The 17139-nt window shown below is 36.4% G+C and overlaps 1 long non-coding RNA gene across 2 annotated transcripts; it reads left to right on the top strand.

Moving 5' to 3' along the window:
- The first annotated feature begins 7394 nt into the window (after positions 1-7394).
- LOC128219805 (uncharacterized) lies at positions 7395-16398 on the top strand. Of its 2 annotated transcripts, none has more exons than XR_008258667.1 (6): positions 7395-7526; positions 12725-12869; positions 13443-13567; positions 14872-15005; positions 15802-15967; positions 16197-16398. It is a non-coding gene; the product is annotated as an uncharacterized LOC128219805 (long non-coding RNA). The 2 variants fall into 2 exon arrangements; XR_008258666.1 differs by having other exon boundaries at positions 12725-12916.
- Positions 16399-17139: the final 741 nt, after the last annotated feature.

Genomic DNA, 17139 nt, shown 5'->3' with positions numbered 1-17139 from the left:
TGAAAGTATATTTACGCTGCGAAAATGTTGAGGTTGATTTATCGGTACAAGTATGTTTATTATATGTGAGGAAAAATACAACATGTCTCAATTTCAGGATGAGTACCCAGCATTGTGTAACACTTTTTGTATGGGGTAAGTGTAGAACATCATATCACAGTGATCACCACCATACGTATTATGAATGTTCTAATAATACAATATTGTTTAATTTTAATCATATAAGCATGCATTCATGTGTCGTCGGTTTTTTGCGGTTATTCAAGTTGAATGAATCCAAATGTAAAATTGGTAGAGGCTTTCTTACCGTACTTACTCACAAAGTTTAATTTACTCCTTGGTTGTGTAACGTGCGACCGTGAACAAACACCAGATAGCCGAGCTTTCTGGCGTAATGAAACAAACACCAACAGATCCCTTCAGGGAAAAGCATGCTCGACCCTGAAGGGGTCCACTGGTCTTTATATACACTAACTTCTCTATTCTTACAGATCCCGGGCTTTGCTAATTTGCATATTATCAATTTAACAGACGTACTACGAACGTACTTCCGTTTTATACGGAATATTATGAACGCACATCCGCTACAGCGGACCTTCACATTACTTTCCCCTCCGAGAAGACTCGTCCCGAGTTTTGGACTCGGAATCAGACAGCCGAGCTTTCTGGCGTATTGAAACAAACACCAACAGATCCCATCAGGGAAAAGCATGCTCGACCCTGAAAGGGTCCACTGGTCTTTATATACACTAACTTCTCTATTCTTACAGATCCCGGGCTTTGCTAATTTGCATATTATCAATTTAACAGACGTACTACGAACGTACTTCCGTTTTATACGGAATATTATGAACGCACATCCGCTACAGCGGACCGTTACAGTTGTTTAGGATCATTACTAAGTAATACTAATAGTAGCATACACGTTCCACTCAAAGCAGCGCAATTGGGCGTTGACAGGAGGCTGCATGTTTAATATTTTGAATGTATTCTGTTCTTACGAAGATGTATTTGCTATTAAGAGCAGTGTTGGTGTTCAATATGCTTACATGAATGTGCAGTCGTATAGGTCATGTCAGGCTAGTTCCCCTTGCCTGTTGCATACAAAATTGGAGTGGTACCTACGCAAAAACAACATCATAAGCATATTTTCATAACAATGGATACATAAGGGGTATTTGCTTCAAATACCCTTGGATTGCGGCTTCATTTGATTTATTTCGTACATAAAATTCGTAAAAATCAATCAAATGTTGTTCCGTGGATTTCAAAGAAAGAACAAGTTACTGTTAGAATGGGTTTGTTTTATTTTGCAGATATTAACCCTTGCGACAGTTTACCATGTCAAAACAATGGAACATGTGAACGTCAAAGATACACAGACAACTATTACTGCGCATGCGTACCAGGTTTTACGGGACACAACTGCGAAATAGGTAATGTGTCTCTTACTTATGAGACAATTAACATTGCTACATTGAAACAGTATTTCTGTGTTAAGCGTTATTTGTAGAATAATTTTCTTCAGCACATAACAATGGCGACGTCCTGTTGGCTGGTTACACGCGATGAAGGCAGAATCATTGATAGGCCGGCGCTGTGCTTAAATAGCCGAAAATTCATCGCCTTGTATACCCGCATATAAGAGGACAAACCAATGAAACTTCAATAATAAGCCTTACAAACTACATGAATTATTTTATGTTAATTTAATTAGAGTAAAACAGTGTACATGTACACGTCCGCTTAAGTTTTGAACATATGAAATAAGCTGTTATAATGACTTTACCCTTACAATTGAATGTATCTACTTTGCATTGCCAGATATCAACGAGTGTGCTAGCGGACCGTGCCTACACAATGGTACCTGCTTCGACCTAGTTAACGAGTTCTTCTGTGGATGTCAGGAAGGTTACACCGGCTATGACTGTGGAACAGGTAGATACAATGTTTACGCCGTATATATATCGTAACAACGTGTTTTTATATCAGCGTTGTCAAATTTAGTAGGTTTTTATATTAAAAATATTTTTTTTACCGTCTCTCATTGGAACACTAGTTGATGTTTTTAATTTTAAAATTCTACAGACATAGATGAGTGTGAGGCCCAGCCGTGTGAACATGGCGGGACATGTGTAGACTTGGTCGGATCCTCTGTTTGTTTATGCAAACCAGGATTCACCGGCACTATTTGCCAAACAGGTATAATGTGTTGGTGTCGACTTATATACACTAGACATGTAATCTCCGAGTTGCTTTACTTCTCGCAAAATCCATTCCTCTTAACATTACTTAAATTAAATGTATATAGATATCACATTCCATCATAGAAATGTTTTATTACTTTATTATGTTTTATTTTTTTAAATGGATACTTTTTTCAGAAATAATGTATATATAATACTAATTTTTTTTACGAATATAAACTAGGCGTTGACTCTTGTGAAACCCTTCCCTGTGAGAACGACGGAATCTGCCGCTATAACGAGTCAAGTGGTTACATGTGCGAGTGTCTAGATGGATGGGTTGGCAGAAACTGTGGCTACAGGCTGGAGAACGAAACGTTTTTCCTTGGAAATAAAACTGGCATGGTATGTATTACGGGCCCTCCCTAGATGGAATGTGAATTCTGAGTTTTCAATTTGATTTTAATACAGACAATTGTTTGCCTTTGTGTGTTGTTGGTAGAATAACGCCCTTTCTTTGCGATAACTTAATTTTAAATATAGGTAGGATAAGAGCAATTCTTCTTAAGTAAGGATAAAAACATGGTAGGTGATGGTCGTCAAGAATATGTGAATAAAGAGTCCAGGTAACGCGTACTGGAGAGTATATTCTCCTAGTATATCAGTCATTGTTAAAATGTAATCTGAAAAGAGAAACACTCGTTAAAGTTCGATTTTTATTTCATGCATCATAAAGACACAGTTATTAAATTAATAACAACTGAATTAGGGAAAGTGAGATATACTGTAAAGTTTTGGAGACGTGTTATGTATGGATCAACAGCTCATTCGTGTTGTTTGAAGATTAAATGACTGATTTTCCTTTCAGACTGACGAGTACATTCACTACTCCGACTGTGATTGTGTACTCGGTTCCGGTCGCCAGGAGTACTGTTATATGTATACTCTTAACAAACATTCTGGATTTGGAATTCTGGCCATCCTGCTTGGAATCCTGTCATCTATCATTTTATATTTCCTGTTTTACTGCGTTTTCGACGGATTTCATAACCGGATATCGCAAGATCGGGTTCAAGATGAAAAGGATGAAGCATCTGACAAACACCCGCCGCAAATTGAAAAATCTGCTCCAGAAAAGCTGGATGCCCCTAAACAAAGAAGGCATCACTGTTGGGCCTGCGAAGTTAAATACAACAATGCGCCTGCCCCACTGTGGTACAAGAAGGATTATAAGAGATATTGAGTTAACTGTGATATGATACCATAGCTGTCTTATTTTTTCTTTTTATGTCCTGATGCTATTTGTTCATTAATCAAAGTAATTGTAATATATGCGGCAGAAGCTTGGAACAAATTAAACTCTGGAAAAGACACGTTTAAAGATAAAAGTAAAATGGCCATGTAAATTTAAGCCTTTTTATGCTCCGGTGTGAATATTCAAGTCGCACGGTCCTTCCGTCCATTAGTCCTTCCATTTGTTTTGTTTCTTTTGTCCGAGCTGTAACTTTTATCAGGCACGGTGCATTTTTTTAATAACCTTAGAAATATGTTAGGCACACAAAGTCGACGTGTTGCGGACGAGACCCTCGTCCCTACCCCAAATGGCCAAAATCCCACAGAAAGAGATTAATAATCATTTCCGGGCTGACACCTTGTCATGCACAGGAAGCTTTGAAATAACCTGGCACAGATGATATACATAAAGGAGTACTGTATAGCGCAAGGCTGACGTCATTACCTTAAAAGTCGAGATTATGCTAAGCGGTTAATCTTAATGGTATACGTAATATATGCACATACAGTATAGGTGATCATGTCCAGGCTGAAGAGAGTTGCAAAAGTGCATGGCAAATAAAGGCAACTTGTCGCGTGAACGGCCCTGTAACGCCGCATAACAGCATCGTCGCATAAACGTGTTTTTTTTTCGTTTATGTGGTGATTTTCAACGCATAAACGTTTATGCGGCGACGCTCAACGCATAAAGCAGAAATTGCTTATATGGGGCGCAACGGTGGTGATGACGTTGATGATGATGATGATGATGATGATGATGATGATGATGGTGATGATGGTTGTGGGGATGATGATGGTGGTAGTGGTTGTGATTGTGGTGATGATAATGGTGGTTGTGATGATGTTGCTGATTATGGTGATGATTAAGATTAGGGTGTTGCATATTACTGTCATTTTAAAGAAAATATGGGAAAAGTTGGCAGGCAAGTTGAGCCAAAATGGAAGTTGAAAATAAACCCTTGAAGTGTTCAAATGACTAGTGCATAAAACACAATCAATGAAAGAAAGAAGTCCATGATAACCCTATTATCAGTTTGAAATGACGTTGAAAGTATGTACGTGAAGTTAGCGGCCCAGCGGCCCAGCGGCCCAGCGGCCCAGCGGCGTGAAGTTAGCGGCCTAGGGTCCTTGCGGCCTAGCGGCGTGAAGTTAGCGGCCTGGCGGCCTAAAAAGCTATCCTATTTCAAAGCATGTATACATGCATTTTCTTATAAAACAAAGAAATATTAACTGATTTTTTAAGCACACACTATCACTCTGAGGCGATTATCAACATTGTTTTCAAAAAGTCGAACAAGCAGCCAGTTTTTCAAAGCATGTGAACATGCCTCTCCTTCCATTTTTAAAAAAAATATATTTTCTGTTTTTATGCCCAAATTATCACTCTTAAGCAATTATAAACATTTTTTTCAAAAGAGTCGATCGAGCACCTCAGCGGCCTAGCGGCGTGAAGTTAGCGGCCTGGCGGCCTAGTGGCCTAGCGGCCTAAAATGGTTTCCTATTTCAAAGTATGTATACATGCGTTTTCTTTTAAAACAATGATAAATCTATAGTTTAACAATTTTGCTAAATACAAAAAAAAATGAAAATGCTGATATTCGCTATAATGGATTTTTTAGGCAGCTTGGTCGAGATTTGGGCGAAATGCAGACATTCGCTAAAGGATGGTGATTTGTGAATAGAAACCATAAATTTGTCATTTTTTAAGAAGAAAAGGCATGTATATATGGTTTATAATAGAAACCAATTTTAGGCCGCTAGGCCGCCAGGCCCTAACTTCACGCCGCTGGGCAGCTAGGTCGCTGAACTGCTTGATCGACTTTTTTGAAAAAAAAAGAAGATATTTGCTTAAGAGTGATAATTTGTGCATAAAAACAGTAAATATATCATTGTTTCAGAAGAACAGTCATGTTTAATGCTTTGAAATAGCGACTGCTTTATCGAAGTTTTTGAATTTTTTTTGTTGATAATAGCTTCAATGTGTTAATTTGTACATAAAAACAGTTAATATGTCATTGTTTTAGGAGAAAATGCATGTATACATGCTTTGAAATAAGATTCAATTTTTGGCCGCTAGGCCGCCAACTTCACGCCGCTAGGCCGCTAACTTCAAGCCGCTAGGCCGCTAACTTCACGCCGCTAGGCCGCTAGGCCGCTAGGCCGCTAACTTCACGTACATGTTGAAAGTGCGCATTGTCAAGGGTACATGCCTGACAATAAGGCGAGAATATATGTTACGTCATACGACTACATCCCCTCAATGTAATATATTGTCAACGTCATGTTGTATATCCCCTCAATGTGCTATATTGTCGTCGTCATGTTGTATATCCCCTCAATGTGTTATATTGTCATCGTCATGTTGTACATCCCATCTGTGTTTTATATTATCATCGTCATGTTGTACATCCCCTCTGTGTTTTATATTGTCAGCGTCATGTTGTATATCCCCTCTGTGTGTTATATTGTCATCGTCATGTTGTATATCCCCTCAATGTGTTATATTGTCATCGTCATATTGTACATCCCCCTCAAAGTGTTATATTGTCATCGTCATGTTGTACATCCCCCTCAAAGTGTTATATCGTCATGTTGTACATCCCATTTGTGTTTTATATTATCATCGTCATGTTGTACATCCCCTCTGTGTTTTATATTGTCAGCGTCATGTTGTATATCCCCTCTGTGTGTTATATTGTCATCGTCATGTTGTATATCCCCTTAATGTGTTATATTGTCATCGTCATGTTGTATATCCCTCAATGTGTTATATTGTCATCGTCATGTTGTACATCCCCCTCAAAGTGTTATATCGTCATGTTGTACATCCCATTTGTGTTTTATATTATCATCGTCATGTTGTACATCCCCTCTGTGTTTTATATTGTCAGCGTCATGTTGTATATCCCCTCTGTGTGTTATATTGTCATCGTCATGTTGTATATCCCCTTAATGTGTTATATTGTCATCGTCATGTTGTACATCCCCTCTGTGTTTTATATTGTCAGCGTCACGTTGTACATCCCCTCTGTGTGTTATACTGTCATCGTAATGTTGTATATTCCCTCTGTGTTTTATATTGTCATCGTAATGTTGTACATTCCCTCTGTGTTTTATATTGTCATCGTAATGATGTACATTCCCTCTGTGTTTTATATTGTCATCGTAATGTTGTACATTCCCTCTGTGTGTTATATTGCCATCGTAATGTTGTACATTCCCTCTGTGTTTTATATTGTCAGCGTCATGTTGTACATCCCCAGTGTCGTTAAGCATAATATGCTTCTTCTGGAGCTGTCACATGTCTGTTTGTAAGATTTATTTCATAATGTACTTGTTTAACTCAGTGACTGTGATATCAACTCTGAATATATATATATATATATATATATATATATATATATATATATATATATATATATATATATATATATATATATATATATATATATATATATATATATATATATATATATATATATCAATATACCGCCTTATGCTTAAGTTATTTTATATCGTATTCCCTATGATAATGTTTAATATTTGTATGTACTATTTTGTATTCTATATTGAAAAATAGCGTTTCAATTAAATTATCAATAGTATCTTTTTTGCAATTAGAGTCGACAATAAGTTTTCGCCGAGAATCCGTTTGCCAAAAATTAGAAATTTAACACATTGTCAAGATTTAAAAAAATAATACATTAAGATTGATATAAATCTGTTCATAATTGCATTTTATTGGATTTCTAAACAAAACCTATAGTTGCAATATTACAAGTAATATTCAGCGATACTTATCAAGCATATGGTACAGCATTTAATATTGCATATCAATTTCATATTTGCATATTATATTCCTACGCACAATATTGCGCCAGACTTCATAATTGTCTACATGCTACGTGCGCATCTGGAAATTCAACGTTGTATATGCGCACGCATCAGGAAACGTGTCTTTATTTTATACTGTATATTGAGAATTTCGGGAGGAAGATTTGCCTTTTGATATTAGGAAAGTTCTTTAAAAAGTCTAAGATAGTGCTGGTAAGTTTGAAATTATTTGTTTACAAATTACATCTTGGTATCATGCTTAAAACACTTATATCTAATACTCTGTTTCTGTCTGTCCGTAACTATTGTCACTCTCTTTATAGAGTAATAAGTTTATATGTTAAAACAGAACATGTCAAATCTAAACGTGCTTGCATTTTCTAATATACTTTATGAATTTCCTGCAATCTAATTGGTTACGGTCATTCAAAATTTAATTTGAAAAAAAAAACACCCTGCATATAACGTTGAAAACTTTAGTTGTCTTTAACCGCGACATTATAAACTTTTGTTTCATGTTCATTATTTTTTTACATTTTAAACTTTTTTCATACCAAAGCAGAAACAAAACTATCAACTGAATCCTCAATACGGACTTAAAGCATTATTGTAAGAAACATAAAACTTCATTATTTAATTAAGTTGGTAAAGGAAACCTTTTGTCCTATGTTAATGTTACTTGGAAGTCTAGGACCTTACGTAATAAAAAATTCTCCTGAAGTTGACAATTTATTATACATATCATATATTTAATAAATGAGAGAAAAAGGTTACACACCAGAGCCTAGCTGTCCATGATACGAGTGTTCTAGGTACAGTCGAACCTCGATGGCTCGAACTCCCAGGAACCCGCGAAAATACCTCGAGCTTCGAAAAATTCGAGCCAAGCAGGATTGTTTACCTTCAGTATAAATAATTCGGTCCTTTACATCTAGTTCGAGCCAACGAAGAATTCAAGCCAACGGTGTTCGACTGTATTTTTTTAAGAAACCGCAACTTTATTTTTATGTGGCCTTAACTGTATTAGATTATTTGTGAACAATTACGAGGTGAAACAATGGTATATTATATTTTCGTGAATTCTAACCAGGGTTCGCAGGTTCGATCCTCTACCGCAACACAAAAAATACTGTGTCCACTGCTATACACGGGCGCACGATATGTTTTACCGATGTTGCAGTTAAATCAACATATTTTATGAAATGGATAGTGTTGAAGTTAAATCTTCAAATATGAGTATCGAATGTTATTGTTACAAGAATATATACTCATCTCTTTTACTCTTTTTAAAAAAAAATGTCTTCAGTATCAGCTGAATGCTCATGTTTTATCCTTATTATAATTATATGCTACCTAGTTCTTGTTTATAATAATTGATAATTTGTCTATTGCAACATTACTGTATGCATTTCACATTACTCATTTACAATGGCCATGTGCATATTTATCTCATATTTTAAAGCTTTAGTTTATAAATGTATGTAGATAGTGTATCTATGTAAATTAAGGACTCATGAATAAACTGTGAAATACTTACTGCTTGCTTTATGGAAGGTGTGAAAGACCAATACTTATAAGGATTTACATCTGGTAATAGGAACCATTTCCTTCACACTACTTAGCCGATTTCTTTCACTATGGTCTTAACTATGCACCAGTCAATTGTAACCACGCCCCCTCCCCCCCCCCCCAGAACCGGGGGTATACCGGGGTTAGCCGGGGAAATGGGCCGTGTTTTTACCTTTCGGGTGTATTTGGTCAAAGGAATGTTTTACTAATGTTGCAGTTAAATCGACATATTTTATGAAATGGATACTATAGTCTTAATTATGCACCAGTCAATTGTAACCACGCCCCCAGGTCCGGGTGTATACTGGGGATAGCCTGGGAAATGGGCCGTGTTTTTACCTTTTGGGTGGCCGCAGAGTGCCGGTTGAATGCGGTGGTTTTGTCTTCGCTTTAAATATTGTGGGGAATGGGCCTTACCTAGGGTCCCTGGGGTACGGGGACATTTGGCGGGGATTTTACCATCTGTTCGTACCCGCAGGGCGGAGATTTTAGCCGGGGTTGGCTAGATCGAAATTCAACCTCCCCGCTATTCCAAGGACCTGGGGGAGCCGTGGTTACAATTGACTGGTGCATTACTTATCAACATACTAAGAGACCATGCAAAGTACAGTGTGTATATACTAGTGATGGGCAATCGGCTTGGATTTTCATAATCAGCTGTAATCGGACAGTATCACAAAAGCATCATTTTCTGATGTATATATAAAAAAGGACCTTAGTTTTCATGTGTATATCATTTCTTATGCTTCAGTCAGAACAGGTATTATTTCTGGCATATTGAATAATGGGGGGGGGGGGGGGCTTGGTTACAATTGACTGGTGCATTAATTAAACAGGTTTTGAAAATTAAATTGAAAAAAATGAGACATAACACATTGGTTTGGGATGGCATTAGCTATTAAAAATAACGAGTAATTGGAAATTAAATAAGCAAAACTTTTCTCACGTATTTTCGGAGTTGGATGGCAAACATTTCCATTCTTCAAACAGTTTTTACATTGATCGTGACGTTCATTTCAATATGTGACCACAGCTGGAGTCGATCAAGCCTAGTTTCATAAGAATCTGGGCTTGAATGACCCTAACCATTTCGCTTGAATAATTTGCACTTGTCCAGCACCTGGAAGACCGATATCCAGGGTAATCAAATATTTTTAGATCGATGTCCCCATTCGGAGCTCCTCGGCCATTTTATCGAAAACAACCTTGGATGTATTTGGACGGTTTACATACTCAAAAAGAGGTACGTTTAAGTCCGCAGCAAGTAGATCGCGTAGTAATTTTATTTAGCAGTTAAACTTTATGTCTTAACTCTTGGAAATCTAAATTATGTTTGTAATAATACACTTCACTGGCAATCAATTTAAACTTAGATGAATAAACACAACTCTAAAACACTAATTTTAATTAATGATATAATTAAAAAAAATACGAATACTTCAACTGATGTACCGGCATACATCCGAGGTTGTTTTCTAAAAGAATGACCGAGGAGTTCCGAATGCGATGTTCCTGGCCGTCCGCCAGCATAACTATTTGAACGCAAAGAAAAACTAAATGAAAGTACTGTTAAAACTCAAAGTATCGGTTACTTCCCTTAGCTTTACTAAGTTACTGCGCTATATAAAGTTGGAAATTTACTGGATTCAAGCAAACTTTTTTTTTCGATTATTCGATTATGGAACGATCGCCAAATTACGAATGTCTGCCGAGTTAATCGATAATCGGCGATCATCGGCCCATCACTAGTATTTACCACGATATTAATTACGTTATATATACATCGTCGGAAGGCAAAATTGCTTAAAATCAAGACTTAAATCAAAGATAACTTTTCATTTACAACACCATTTGAAATGAAACATAGGGCAGTCTATGCCGCTTAAAGAGCCCGCATTTGTTTTATTTTCGAAATTTGATGAGGTCATTAATTTATCAAACACTTCGACACACCTGTTTTCAAAATAATGTTTTGACAGTGCTCCGTCAGACATATTGTGAAAAAAATTGTTGAAGTGTTTTAAGAAACTAAACTCGCAATCAAAATTTGGTTAAAGAACGAAGGTAGTGCTCCGTAATCGGCGTAGACTGCGCTATGTTTCATATACAATGGTGAAGAAATAGTAAAGTTATCTTTTTGTATTTTTTCAAATCAAAATATTGCCTTCCGATGTAGCATTTATGTCGCAATTTATCACGTAGTATAAACGCTCTGAATGTATGGACTGTACTGGACTGTAGACCCGATATCAAAATAATTATACAGCTGAAAAGCACATTCAAAAAAGCCTCTTCGTCCTTGCCATATGAATATTCATAAATTAAGGCTCTGTGCTTAACTTGAAAGAACATGTACTGAAAAGTTTGCGACTTGTTTATTTAAAACTACTAGTTGTTCTTGATGGCCCGAGAGGCCAAAAATGCCAGCCGCGATGTATTGTACAACATGTGTTTCATAAAAAGAACTACGATTCCGGCAATAACACTTCAAGCCCGTAGAGGCAGCGCCTAAGTTCATATTAATTTATCGATTCAACTCCATTCAAAGCCAATCGAACTTTAAGCGATAAGTACACGGAGTACATTGCGTTAAACAGATGTTCTTAAATGCACGTAGCAAGATTAATTATTCATATCATTAAATTGCATCTGCCATACGAAAAAAATATGATGTTACAGATTGCCGGTTATACTCTCCCAGTCCAGCATTCATGAACAGCATTCAATGATATGGAAACTACACCAAAACGCTATTATGATTGTGAGAAATTCTACAAACAAAGTACTATTGTTTACTACAAGAATTTTGTTTATGACTGATATCTTGCCCTATTTCATAAACGTTTTAAAACAGTGAGCCTTTAACTCAGTCGTTATGCATGATGGTAAAATCGAGTCGTTGTATTTATGACTTTAATGGAGCAGGTGTGCTCACTTTCGAGGAAACAGTAAGTGCTTTTAAAAATATACAAACAGTTCTCTTAAAACCATTATGTGCACGAAATTGGCGTTCTTTGAACCTTTTAATCGGTACTCGTCTTGTTGCTGAACATGGCGTCGTTATATCCTGAAAGTCGAAAAAAGGTCATGAAATTAACGAAAAGGAGAAGTACAATTCACGAACGGACAGTCAAAAGTCTTTTTCGACTGTCATGACCTAATGTTACAATTCAAGCGACAAAAATACAATTTAATGGTTTTAACAATGCGCATTCCGTTCGCATTATATTTGATAAGAAGATTAAAGAATATCTTTTAAAATGCTCCATTATATTCGTGAAAACTACGGTTCGTGAAAATATACAAAGCCTGGTCATTAGGGTTATAGTAGGTATACTAGAATGACGTTCTGGAAGAGAAAAACAAAATGCAGAATAAGAGAATCAGTCATTTTGAATACAGTGTGGCAAGGGAGGATGGGGAGGGATGAGGCAGGATGGTGAAGGAGCCCCAGTGGGGCAGTGTGCATTAAGTTTCCGATCTTAGCCGATTATATTTAACAAACAAACAACAACAGTTTTTTACCAGCTTACACTTCAACTTGTGGTTAACACCTCGGAGGGGTGAATGCGAAAATGTTCTAAGTGATATTAAATAGAGAAGCAGATAGAACCCTTTCGCTTTCACCCTTCGACCTACTTCATTTGCCCAATTTTAAAAATAAGTTATCCGTTGCGAGTATTTCAAATGACTATGAAACCCCTTTTTGACAATTTAGCATCTGGTCGGCCAGGAGGCCAGTCAACCGACTCTGTTAGGAATAACGGCATTTTGACTGTTTGTATTTTTAATTCCATATATTCAAAATGCACTATTGGAACGTGTCATAGTTTCTTCTGTAGATTGCTAATAGCGGCCATGGACCTTTTTTCGTCGATGTGTGGTTGTCGTGCTGTGTGTCATCGCAGTCAACGCTCAAAGACAATGTCCAAAGGGGAATAACGAGATCCCCGGGGGAGAGATCGCATTGCCCTTCCCTCCAGACAAGTGCGTTGTGCCCACGGAGGACTTTCGCAAATACGCAAGTTCCTTTCGTAAACACAAACTGCTTCTGTTTTATTATGATGAATATGCCAAATGGAATTTCATTTTGGAAGAGGTCTGCTATCATGGTCATCTATGTATACATTTGTTGCAAAACAAAAGCGTTTTGCTTTTTCTATGGCCGAACTTTGTTTGTTTTATTGATGTGCGCCCATTGTATTTGTTAAAAAAGTACAACCTGACTCTGACCATAAAAACAATTTGATATGGTCAAAGCTGTTTAAGTCAAGGCGTCCATCATTGAATTTTCAATTAATACGTGTAATATGATGTAATAATGAACTCAATTAAAATTAATTTAAATAAAAAACAAGGTTTCCTCACACGGTATGTTTGGCCTAAGTCTGATACCTTAATGTAAAAAATCAGCGTTGCTGGCACTCAGGTTAATTTAAAATATAAAATTAATGTACGTGTCGGTAACTCAAAACATACTCGATTTTGGTCAGTATTCCTTTGCAGCGACACCAAAGCAGTAATTTGACAGTTAAATAAACTGATTTTACGGTTTAACAGGCTGTAGACAGGGTATACGTCTCGGCCTACACGATCAACACGCATGAGACTCATTCCGGTATTTCTACCCAGCGTCGGTTTACAGCTCTACCAGATGGCAATATTGTGGGGACTTTATCATATGCGTAAGTATATTCATTACAAATGCTGGTTCATTAATATATTTACACATCTTATTGTTACTTTTATGCATATGTAACACCACCGTTTACCATTTGGTTAACTGCGTTACAAGCAAATCTAGGGGGCGAAACACACCAGGCATTTATTTATAGAATAACCAGAAGGTCATGTCCAATGTGAACACATAAATATACAATACAGTGTTTACAGATGAATCAATGCATAGTTCATACAAACTAAACAATTATAGACTCTGTGTAGAGTTAAAACCAAATGCTCAGAAGTGTCCGAGGTTCTGAGTAGGTCTCAACCCAATGCTCCGAGACTCTGTGTAGAGTTAAACCCCAATGCTCAGAAGTGTCCGAGGTTCTGAGTAGGACTAAAACCAATGCTCCGAGACTCTGGTGTCCCAATGTTCCAAAGTGTCCTAGGTTTTTGGAATAAACCAAATACGGCAATTTATTGAATTACTGATATCTTTGCAAAATATATCAATATAGACGAAGTGAATTCGAAACTTCCAAAACTTCTGTTGTTGATTGTACATGCACATGTGAATATCAAGATATGTTGGTTTTGCCTGCCTATAAACCCGTCTTCTGTGTCGTAATGCCGGTCTTATTTCATTATGGAACCATCGGGAATCTTGTGTTCGAATCGTGACGAATTGAGTTGGAATTCATATTGCTCAAAATGGCAGAAGTTGATTGGTAAACTGATCCGTGTAAACATCTATAGCATCATTACAGCATGTATCTCAATCAAATTCTGCAATGCGTTGTCTGAGTTTATCGTAGTCACCATGCACACAGTTGAATATTTTCCGTTTGAAAACAACAACAAGTGGATGTAGTGCATTTTTAAGCACAGTAGATTGGGCAATGAAAACAACTGATCTAAGAACGGTTCATTATCACCACTTTCGACGACTTTGAGAAGATTTAGTGAAATAAGATGAATCAGTTATACGTTATCAGGCCCAAGTATTGTTACAAATAAGACAACGAAATCTATGATAAGTACCACATTTTTATGTTTAAAAATTAAAATCATACACAAAAATCATGATTTGGCAAAATAAAACAACTTCTTTGTCATATCTATGAAATGTTATAAACGAACATTGTTTTTGAAATCATTTGCCCAAATTTTAAATGATATTTATGATAATTCATGTTGTTTAGTCATAACTCCACTTCAAGTGTAATTGTAATTCTATTTTTATGACAGTTATCACAATCGTTTCTGACAATGAAAGCAATTCGACATATCTTATTTGTATGACATTATTGTTTTATTCTTCTAGCGAGACCGGAACCTCGAGATTTCAGAGTTTTGAGTGGTTCTCCAGCAGATTACTTAATAACGTACTAATGTTGGGATGTAACACAAATCATGTGTGGAAAGTGTCCAGACATCACTGCTGTCATCTATATCCGAGTAAGCCCATATGTCTTAAAATGCAGTTTCAGACAAAATCCGTTGTTTGTGGTAATAAATATTAAAAGTGGAAGGAGAAACAATTTAAACACTACCTCGCATTCAAACCAAAAAGGAAATTGATCGGTTTGTGTTGTCTTTAAGAAAACTTGGGCTGACAACGTATTTTCGGATTTACTACTCTGGTTACTGACCCCGTTAATCCAGAAATGGAAGTCTTTTTCTTGAATAACTCGAGTATACTGAATACCTTCAAATTAGATTCCACTGGCCACACGTTAAACTCCTTTCTCACAGAATATTCCCGTCAGATAACAAAATAATTCTTTTCGTTCTTTTTACTATAAAATTAAACATGTTTCTCTTTCAAATAAGTTTTTTGGGCGGAACTGTTTTTTGATTATGTTGAGTGGTTAAACAATCAATAAAACGCTGCTTAAAAAAGGCACAATTACTGTTAAATTGCCTTTTTGTCGTTTCCCTATTTTGAATCTTCATTTGAACACAAATTATCATTTGATGAAACACAATGATAAAGGGGCTTAAAATGGTGGGCAAGGAATTGGAACGAGAAAAAAAGATGACCCTTAACAGTTCTGCTCTGCTGACTGTCTTATTCATCTTGTTTGATTTGATTCGAATTAGCCCTCCGCTATCACGGTCTCTATAATGAAAACGTGACAAAACTGATTGTTGTCGATACAGTTATGCTGTTTGTATGTTCGTAGGTATCATTTCGTGAGTACAAACAATTAAAAGGCTCATTTCTATGTATTTCATAAAAAAATACTTAAAGGACCGCCGTGAAGACACGGACGGAGACGGGATTCCAGACGGAGTTCCGGATTTCACAGGCGTTCCGTGGTGTGACATTAACAAGTTTTCCAAACACTGTCTCGGCGAGGAATTCGAAAACGACGATCTCCTTGGATGGGAATGGAAGGGTAGATCACAGCCAGAAAGTAAGTAACGAATAATTGAAAATAACTTATTCTTTATAAAACGATATGTAAGGTTTTAAATTAGAATATACATGTAGTAGTATAATTGGGGTAACACCTATAAATGTTTTCAGCAAATATGCAGTTAAGGAAATTTCACAAAATAATCTCACAAGGAATAATTTGAAATGAGGGAGTTGAAGTATTTTCTTCATTCTCATACAATAATCATGTTTTGTAACTTTTTCAGACTGCACCTTGCTGACACCTTAGCAGTATTGCGGGAACCATGGTTATTTCTGAAAAAAAGAGAAATAAATCATGTGTCATTTATAAACTTTGCTTAAAATGATAATTATGTTTGGCATATAATTAAAATGAAATAGAAAACATAAATTGAATCACACAATCTTGCTGAAAAAAGTCTGGTTACAATAAAATTATTTTCTTTGCTTTCGTTTTCGCCCTTCAATTTAATGTGGTTTGTTGTCAAATTACATACCTGTTATGATACAGAAAGGAAGATACATTCAATGGTCTTTAGAACGATTATTGTTGAACAACGTTTTAAACGTGTTTTTCAAGGTTTAGCAAACATATGCACTTAACAATGATTCAATTTCGCTCGTAACGACACTCGTTCATTAGTGTCAAAAGCACGCTAGACGAGAGTAGTTTTGGTAGCTGAAAATACGCCCTGTCTCACGAGGAGCATCTGCGAATTCTCGCAACATCCATTAGCAATTAGCTGATGCATGTATGTTAACAACAGCTCATCAATGAGCACACACATTATATATTTATATAAACCACTCACTAATGTTTTGTTTTGTACAAGGAAATCGTTGAAAAGAATTATAAATCTGATGTTTGAGTCACTGTTGTCAAACAATTGTGTAACTCAATGCAACATGCGTTGGAGTCCGATTTGAAGAGGATTTTGCAGTTGTTAGACGTAGCAAGCGGTACAAGGTGTAAAAAGGTTTTAGAAATCGCGACGTTTTTACTCTACCTGCTTTAACATATCCAACAAGATGGTGACTAGGGTGTGAAGCATGCATTTGACGGTAACGATAAGCCGGTTACGATGCATGCTGAGTGATCTTCCAAACCGGACCGGAAAAAGAAAATATGATAATTTATCTTGCAAACCTTTTATTATTGCATTCATTTGGTTTCTTTAAAACGTTGTA

This window comes from Mya arenaria, chromosome 15, assembly GCF_026914265.1.
Source record: "Mya arenaria isolate MELC-2E11 chromosome 15, ASM2691426v1".
Taxonomy (NCBI): Eukaryota; Metazoa; Mollusca; class Bivalvia; order Myida; family Myidae; genus Mya; species Mya arenaria.
Note: the sequence above shows the minus strand (reverse complement) of the source record. Positions and strands in the feature narration are given on the sequence as shown.